Below are 9,046 nucleotides of genomic sequence, written 5' to 3'. Positions count from 1 at the left end.
TTGCTGGAAGCAAAGTAAGAGTTCCGTAGGCCTAAAAACTCACACCAAGCCCTGGCTCTGACCCTAGAACCCACTGACTTGTGAACCCATGAAATGGTCCACATCCACCCCCCACTCCCATCACCAAAGTGCAGTGGCCTTGCCTGAATCACCTGGCTCTGCTCCTCTTCATGCTGCCTGCATCTGCAGTGGTTCTCCAGTTTTAGTGCATATTGGTACCACCCACAAGGCTGACGGAACAACAGAATTTATAGACCTCGCCTTCAGAGCTTCCGATTCCAGTAGGTCTGCAGTAGTGCTAAGAGTTTGCATTTCTGACAAGTTATCAGGAGATGCTGATGGTGGCCCCACACTTTGGGAACCGCTGCTTTATGGCACAAGTGTGGGACAACTCCAGTTCCACTGGCTTCTTTTCCCAGTCTTACTACACATTTAAGGTAAACCCACTGCCTCGGGGAGGAGCCGACAGGCAATGGAAAATGAAGGAATTGGGTGAGCTCAGATGTATATGCACGGTGCGGGAGATGGGAACAGTCGCGAACCTGGAACATTCAGGCCCCAATAAAAGGGGGAAACTCACTCAGCTCTAGCCAGATTTTGATGGACATCATTACAAGTCCAGGATTGCCAGGTGTTCTTATTTTCAAGAGAAGGCAACAATAATGATTTCTCTGTAAGATGTCCCAGTTTCTCAAAGTTGGTTCAAGATTTTTAAAGACAATATCAGGGTCGGTCAGGGGATGTCTTAGGACTCCTGCAGCTTTAATACTTGGTGGTTCGGGCTTGTAGTAAAGGGTTCTGATGATGTGTTCTGGCCTATTCTAACATTTAAGTTTTACTTAAAATAATGAAATCAGTAAGCTATAACTTTTTTCTTAAAAACTAAAAAAAAAATAAAATAAAATTCATGGGAAATCTGATCCATGGGTCACCAGTTTTCAGCTTTTGATTAAAAAAGAACAAAAACGAAAAAAACACCTCTTACAGTTCATAGAATCCTAACTCTAGACATGTTCTTTGGTATCCCTGTCTTTGAAAGGTTTTCAGAAAAAGCTGGAGTTCCAAAAAGTTTAAATCACTTCTCCAGAAAATCAGCTCCACTTCTCCTGCCCTGCCCTTTTTTCACCACACCCTACTCCTTCCATCCTTTGTTTACTTCAGATACGAAACACCTTATTTCCTGCATCAGACTAGAAGCAATTTGAGGGCATGCTTCATGCATGACTAATATTGGTAACTCAGCATCTCTCACATAACAGGTATCTAATAAAAACTCCTATTTTTATTGTTACATCGAAGAGGAATGCTCTTTGGTATCTCCCTCACTGTATTTGGGAAACAGCTGTCAAATGATTAACTGGGTAAGTCTCTCTCTGATTTCTTTAAAATTAATTTTTATTTGGCGTATAGTTGTTTTATAATGTTGCATTAGTTTCTACTGTACAGCAAAGTGAATCAGCTATAACTATACTTATATTCACTCTGTTTTGGATTTCTTTCCCATTTAGGTCACCTCGGGTGGCACTGATTGTAAAGAATCTGCCTGCTAATGCAGGAGACACAAGAGACTTGGGTTCAATCCCTGGGTCAGGAAGATCCCCTGGAGGAGGAAATGGCAACCCACTCCAGTTTTCTTGCCTGGAAAATTCCAAGGGCAGAGGAGCTTGGTGGGCTACAGTCCATGGGGTCACAGAGAGTTGGCTGCAATGGAGCACACCATGGGTCACCACAGAGCACTGAGTAGGGTCCCCTGAGCCATAACAGTAGGTTCTCATTAGTTATCTATTTAATATGTAGTATCAAGAGTGCATATGTGTCGATTGCAATCTCCCAGGTCATCCCTCACCCTCCCCAACTGAAGTCTCTTAGCCCAAGGAAGACTTTCTTAGGTTCCTCATCTGTAAAACAAGAGAGTTGGACCTGCTTCTTCTGCCAAGTATGATCCCTGGACCAGTGGCACGGACACCACCTGGAAGCCTGTTCTGACTGTGAAATTTCAGGCCCCGGCCGCGCCTACTGAATCAGAGCCCGCTTTTTAACAAGATTTCCTGAGGTGATTTGTATGCTTGTTAAAGTCTGAGAAGCACTGGACTACTTCTCAAAGTTTAGTGTGCGTGAAAATCACCGGGGGCGCTTAAAAATGCTGATATTCTCTTATACGTGGAATTTTTTTAAAAAATAGATACAAATGAACTTATATACAAAACAGACCCACAGACTTTGAGAATGAACATACAGTTACCAAGAGGCAAGGGTGAGACGGAGGGATAGATAAATTGGGAGTTTGGGACTGACCTGTATACACTGCTATATTTTAAAAAGATGACCAACAAAGCGCTACTGTTAAAAATTTTTTTTTAATTTCTTAAAATGCAGATATTTAGGCCTCAGCACAGATCAATGGACAAAAATCTCTGGGCAGGGAGGCTGGGGCTCAGCATTTTTAAAAATTAATTTTTATTGGAGTTTTATTACTTTACAATGCTATGTTAGTTTCTACTGTACAGCAAAACAAATCAGCCATACGTATCATATATCCCTTCCCTTTTGGATTTCCTTCCCATTCAGGTCACCACAGTGCACTGAGTAGAGTTCCCTGTGCTATCCAGTATGTACTCATCGGGACTCAGCATTTTTTATGCATTCCCCAGGGCCTCACTTTGAGAAACACTGCATGGCCTGTGCCCTCTCACCCCATACCCTGCTGAACATTCTGTTTTCACCTCACCTTACAGCCTGTCCCTGGCCCCAGAGACCCAAGAAGATTGTATCTTTCAGGTCAGGAGTCCCAGGCTATTGTTCCGGCATATCCACTCTCAGGGAGAGGAAAGGAGACCCATGATTTATAGCAGTTGCCTTGTGGAAATGCTGCCATCACGGAGGATTTCAAGCACCCACTGAGATGTCTCTGAACACAGAACTGGGGACAGATGGGCACACTCAGTTCTTTACTAGGCATGGGCTGCAGCACGCCAGAGTCCGCGGCCCTTGTTGTACCTGCAGATTCTCAGTGAGCCAAGCCTGGCTTTGGTCCTGATGACATGCCAGTCATGCACTGAATACTCTACTAAAGGTTAGCGAGGACAGCAAAGGGGTATAAAAGATTAGGCAACAGGGTAGAGTGATTAAGACAGGCCTGGTTTCAACTCCAGATCTGTCTCTTATAACCGTGTAACAGGGCAAAGGCTAACAGAGTTTTGCCAAGGGAACGCATTGGCCATAGCAAACACCCTCTTCCAACAACACAAGAGAAGACTCTACACAAGGATATCACCAGATAGTCAACACTGAAATCAGATTGATTATATTCTTTGCAACCAAAGATGGAAAAGCTCCATACAATCAGCAAAAACAAGACCAGGAGCTGACTGTGGCTCAGATCATGAACTCCGTATTACCAAATTCAGACTTAAATTGAAGAAGGTAGGGAAAACCACTAGACCATTCAGGTATGACCTAAATCAAATCCCTCATGATCAATTATACAGTGGAAGTGAGAAATAGATTTAAGGGACTAGATCTGATAGATAGAGTGCCTGATGAACTATGGACGGAGGTTCGTGACATTGTACAGGAGACAGAGATCAAGACCATCCCCATGGAAAAGAAATGCAAAAAAAGCAAAATGGCTGTCTGAGGAGGCCTTACAAACAGCTGTGAAAAGAAGAGAAGTGAAAAGCAAAGGAGAAAAGGAAAGATATAAGCATCTGAATGCAGAGTTCCAAAGAATAGCAAGAAGAGATAAGAAAGCCTTCCTCAGCGATCAATGCATAGAAACAGAGGAAAACAACAGGATGGGAAAGACTAGAGATCTCTTCAAGAAAATCAGAGATACCAAGGGAAGATTTCATGCAAAGATGGGCTCGATAAAGGACAGAAATGGTATGGACCTAACAGAAGCAGAAGATATTAAGAAGAGGTGACAAGAATACACAGAAGAACTGTACAAAAAAGATCTTCACAACCCAGATAATCACGAGGGTGTGATCACTCATCTAGAGCCAGACATCCTGGAATGTGAAGTCAAATGGGCCTTGGAAAGCATCACTATGAACAAAGCTAGTGGAGGTGATGGAATTCCAGTTGAGCTATTTCAAATTCTGAAAGATGATGCTGTGAAAGTGCTGCACTCAATATGCCAGCAAATTCGGAAAACTCAGCAGTGGCCACAGGACTGGAAAAGGTCAGTTTTCATTCCAATCCCAAAGAAAGGCAATGCCAAAGAATGCTCAAACTACCTCACAACTGCACTCATCTCACACACTAGTAAAGTAATGCTCAAAATTCTCCAAGCCAGGCTTCAGCAGTACGTGAACCGTGAACTTCCAGATGTTCAAGCTGGTTTTAGAAAAGGCAGAGGAACCAGAGATCAAATTTCCAATATCCGCTGGATCATGGAAAAAGCAAGAGAGTTCCAGAAAAACATCTATTTCTGCTTTATTGACTATGCCAAAGCCTTTGACTGTGTGGATCACAATAAACTGTGGAAAATTCTGAAAGAGATGGGAATACCAGACCACCTGACCTTCCTCTTGAGAAATCTGTATGCAGGTCAGGAAGCAACAGTTAGAAGTGGACATGGAACAACAGACTGGTTCCAAATAGGAAAAGGAGTACGTCAAGGCTGTATATTGTCACCCTGCTTATTTAACTTATATGCAGAGTACATCATGAGAAATGCTGGGCTGGATGTAGAACAAGCTGGAATTAAGATTGCCGGGAGAAATATCAATAACCTCAGATACACAGATGACACCACCCTTATGGCAGAAAGTGAAGAGGAACTCAAAAGCCTCTTGATGAAAGTGAAAGAGGAGAGTGAAAAAGTTGGCTTAAAGCTCAACATTCAGAAAACTAAGATCATGGCATCGGGTCCCATCACTTCATGGGAAATAGCGGGGGAAACAGTGGAAACAGTGTCAGACTTTATTTTTCTGGGCTCCAAAATCACTACAGATGGTGACTGCAGCCATGAAATTAAAAGATGCTTACTCCTTGGAAGGAAAGTTATGACCAACCTAGATAGCATATTCAAAAGCACAGACATTACTTTGCCAACAAAGGTCCGTCTAGTCAAGGCTATGGTTTTTCCAGTGGTCATGTATGGATGTGAGAGTTGGACTGTGAAGAAAGCTGAGCGCCGAAGAATTGATGCTTTTGAACTGTGGTGTTGGACAAGACTCTTGAGAGTCCCTTGGACTGCAAGGAGATCCAACCAGTCCATTCTGAAGGAGATCAGCCCTGGGATTTCTTTGGAAGGAATGATGGTAAAGCTGAAACTCCAGTACTTTGGCCACCTCATGCGAAGAGTTGACTCATTGGAAAAGACTGTGATGCTGGGAGGGATTGGGGGCTGGAGAAGAAGGGGACGAGGATGAGATGGCTGGATGGCATCACTGACTCGATGGACGTGAGTCTGAGTGAACTCCGGGAGTTGGTGATGGACAGGGAGGCCTGGCGTGCTGTGATTCATGGGGTTGCAAAGAGTCAGACATGACTGAGTGACTGAACTGAACTGAACTGAACCTTGGTCAAATTGCTTAACCTCTTTAAGCAATTTATTATATACTAAAGTATATGTATGAATATATACTATATATATATAATATATATACACACACATATGATAGTGCCAAATACTAAATATATATATATGTTTATATACGTGTGTAAAGACATATTATATACAATATACACACAACCTCATGGAGTTTTTGGTCTAGCCCTTATAAGGAAATATTAACATGTTCTAATTTAAAACCTGAATGGTAGATACTGGGTATTCATTTTTTATTTGTTTTTAATTATAAATATATGGCATATACTCTTTTGAATGTATTATTTATTTCACAATAAAAATGGCAATACAAGCCCAAATGAAGTTAATCACTAAAATGTGTCATCTCATTATGACAGCTCATCCATGTCATTATCTTGCTCATCCATGTCACTGTCTTGAAAAGTTGGGTCCTGACCCACTGGGAACCTGGCTGAGAACTTGGCTCTGTTGATATGTCAGCTAGATTCTTGATGAAAGTGTTAGTCACTCAGTCATGTCTAACCTTTGGTGACCCCATGGACTGTAGCCTGACAGGCTCCTCTATCCATGGAATTTTTCAGACAAGAATACAGGAGCTGGGTGCCATGCCCTCCTCCAGGGGATCTTCCCGACCAAGGGATCAAACCCAAGTCTCCTGCATTGCAGGCAGATTCTTTACCATCTGAGACACTAGGGAAGCACCAGATGCTTGATGAAGAACACCTAATTCTCTTTGAAGCTTGTGGGTGCAAACTTGAGGAAACATGAGAGAACCCCATTCAACGAAGAGGAACTTTGTTTATGCTTTGTGGGGACCTGAGTCAGAAATTCTACCACTGCCACCACCAGATGCAATTGAAATATAAACCAACAGGCAGGCTCAGAAACGGGGCAGGAGGAGAGGAACAGTGTGACTCAGGAAAGCATAGTCCTTTCCCTCCTTTCACTGAACCACTCCTCAGTGGCAAGTCTTTCTAACAACTGGAATAAGTCCTTCCTTTTCCTTTCTAGGATCCACTAAATGTCTCAGCCACCTCCCCCCTTTTCAGGCAATGTCTTGTTTTCAGGCAATGTCTTGTTTTCAGACCACTATGGCCAGGCTACTGGTGGACAGCAAGCACTTGAACCTGACCGTTAAGATTGTGGGTCCTTCTCTAGGCCTCAGGCTCTTTCCTAAGCCAGCAAGATGGGTCAGGTGACCTCTCAAGCCTCTGATAATTCTAATACCTCATGGTTTAGGCCATAGTAGATTATTCTACGGAGAAGGCAATGGTACCCTACTCCAGTACTCTTGCCTGGAAAATCCCATGGATGGAGGAGCCTGGTAGGCTGCAGTCCATGGGGTCGCAAAGAGTCGGACACGACTGAGCAACTTCACTTTCACTTTTCACTTTCATGCATTGGAGAAGGAAATGGCAACCCACTACAGTGTTCTTGCCTGAAGGATCCCAGGGACAGGGGAGCCTGGTGGGCTGCCGTCTGTGGGGTCACACAGAGTCAGACACGACTGAAGCGATGCAGCAGCAGCAGCAGCAGCAACAGATTATTCTAGTGATGTGTCAGGCCAATTAAGGGGATGATGAATTGACACTTTCAAATCACATCACTTCCTTGATTTCTTATGCTTTTCCTGCTTTGTTTCTTATAGTTTTATGTAGGAAATAAATAGGGGACATAGTACATTGCATTTGGCCAAGTAAATACAGAAAAAAGTGGGAGGTGGGTGGTGCTTCCCAGGTGGCACTGATGGTAAAGAATCCGCCTGCAATGCAGGAGACCCATATTTGATCCCTGAGTCAGGAAGATCCCCTGGAGAAAGGCATGACAACCCACTCTAATATTCTTGCCTGGAGAATCCCATGGACAGAGGAGCCTGATGGGCTATGGTCCATGGGGTCGCAATGAGTTGGACATGACTGAAGCGACTTAGCATACATGCATAATAAAAATAGCTAACACTTAAGTAATGTGCCAGTAATAAAAATAGCTAACACTTAAGTAATGTGCCAGGGCACCACTCTAAATGCTTTAAAACGTACTGATTCGACTGAGGAATATACTACTGTTATCATTATCCCCAGTTTACACAGGGGTAAACTGAGGTTCAGAGCAATTAAGTGGTTTGTCCAAGGTCATACAACCTGTACATGTCAGAGCCAGGATTATGAACCCAGCTTGGCTCTGGAATCTGTACTTTCATCACTGTGCTGTATTGCTTTTGAATTGTGTTATCCAAACTGTTCCTGATAGAGCAGCCTTTCTTCAAGGAGGTAAAGCTAGGAAAGCCCATTTTATCAAACTGGGAAACTACTCAGAATCCAGAAGCTTGAAGTCTCTGTTTAGAAATGTTGCTGTCTCAGATTCTAGAAACAATTCTCTGCTTTGGCCTGAAAAGCTATCCAAAAGATGTGCCTTCACATTTCCTTAACCATCACTTCTTCACAGATCAGCAGTGGGATGGTTTTAAACACAGGGCAAATCAAGCTGGTGGAGAACCTAGTTAAGAGAGGCACGGACTTCCCTGGGGGTCCAGTGGTTAGGACTCTGCACTCCCAATGCAGGGGGCCTGGGTTCAATCCCTGGTCAGGGAACTAGATCCCGCATGCTGCAACTAAGACCTGGCACAGCCAGATTTAAAAGAGAGAGAGAGGAAAGCAGAATGTCAGTCATTCAGCTTCTAGCCCAGGAAGCTGTGCACCTGCAGGGAGGTGCTTCACCTCTCTGGACCTCAGATGTCTCACTCAGAAGGTAAAGAAGTGAAAACAGATGACTTCCAAGGTCCCTCGCCTCCCTGAAAGAGATTCTTCCCTCAGCTACACCAGTTGTTGGCAATGAAGTGATAAGGCAAATGACAAGCAAGTTTTGACGGTGCTCTGAAAGCAGACACCAGACATGTAAATTCAGATCCCAGGAATGTGAGAGAAAGCTCTGGCATGGCCTTCCTATTTCAACAAACAACTAATCAATGCAGAAACAGCCAGGTCGTTAAAAACCATTTTAATTTTCATTTTCAGACTTTGTTTATAATGGACCCATCCTTCAAATGATCTATTTTTTTCCCGCAGTTCATCCCAGACCCAGGAAACAGAGATAAGGAGGGACCGTTCCCCCTCCACAATCTTTCTTCACATTTCACTTTTCACATTTGGTGATACAAATAAAACCTTTAAAATACTCAACACAAAACGTTTGAGACTTCCAAAGTTTGTGAATCATAACATATCATCGATCTGTTCAAAACTTGACAAATAGACCATAAGTTCCCTCGTTATACCTCAACATCTGATGAAGACACACTCAATAAATATTTGTTGATTAGTAACAAATGTGTTGATGGAAAGTTCTAATCATTACCAGCGAAGAATCAGGCTCACGTATGTGCTGATTAAACCTCTGATCGCTTCTTCTGGGTTCATCACAAACTCCATTCATCCTCCAACAAGGAAGTGAGACTCCCTTAACTTTTAGCTCAGATTTTACCAGAGCATGTGATGCTCAGACTGCCTT

General features: G+C 43.2%; 1 non-coding gene across 1 annotated transcript; it reads left to right on the top strand.

Annotated features, from left to right (window-relative positions):
• The first annotated feature begins 8,057 nt into the window (after positions 1-8,057).
• Positions 8,058-8,130, top strand: TRNAG-CCC (transfer RNA glycine (anticodon CCC)). The gene has a single exon. It is a non-coding gene; the product is annotated as a tRNA-Gly (tRNA).
• The last annotated feature ends 916 nt before the right edge of the window (positions 8,131-9,046 follow it).

The sequence above is a fragment of the Bos mutus genome, chromosome 28 (assembly GCF_027580195.1).
Source record: "Bos mutus isolate GX-2022 chromosome 28, NWIPB_WYAK_1.1, whole genome shotgun sequence".
Taxonomy (NCBI): Eukaryota; Metazoa; Chordata; class Mammalia; order Artiodactyla; family Bovidae; genus Bos; species Bos mutus.
The sequence above is the reverse complement of the archived record's forward strand: the minus strand, read 5'-3'. Positions and strand labels throughout refer to the sequence as shown.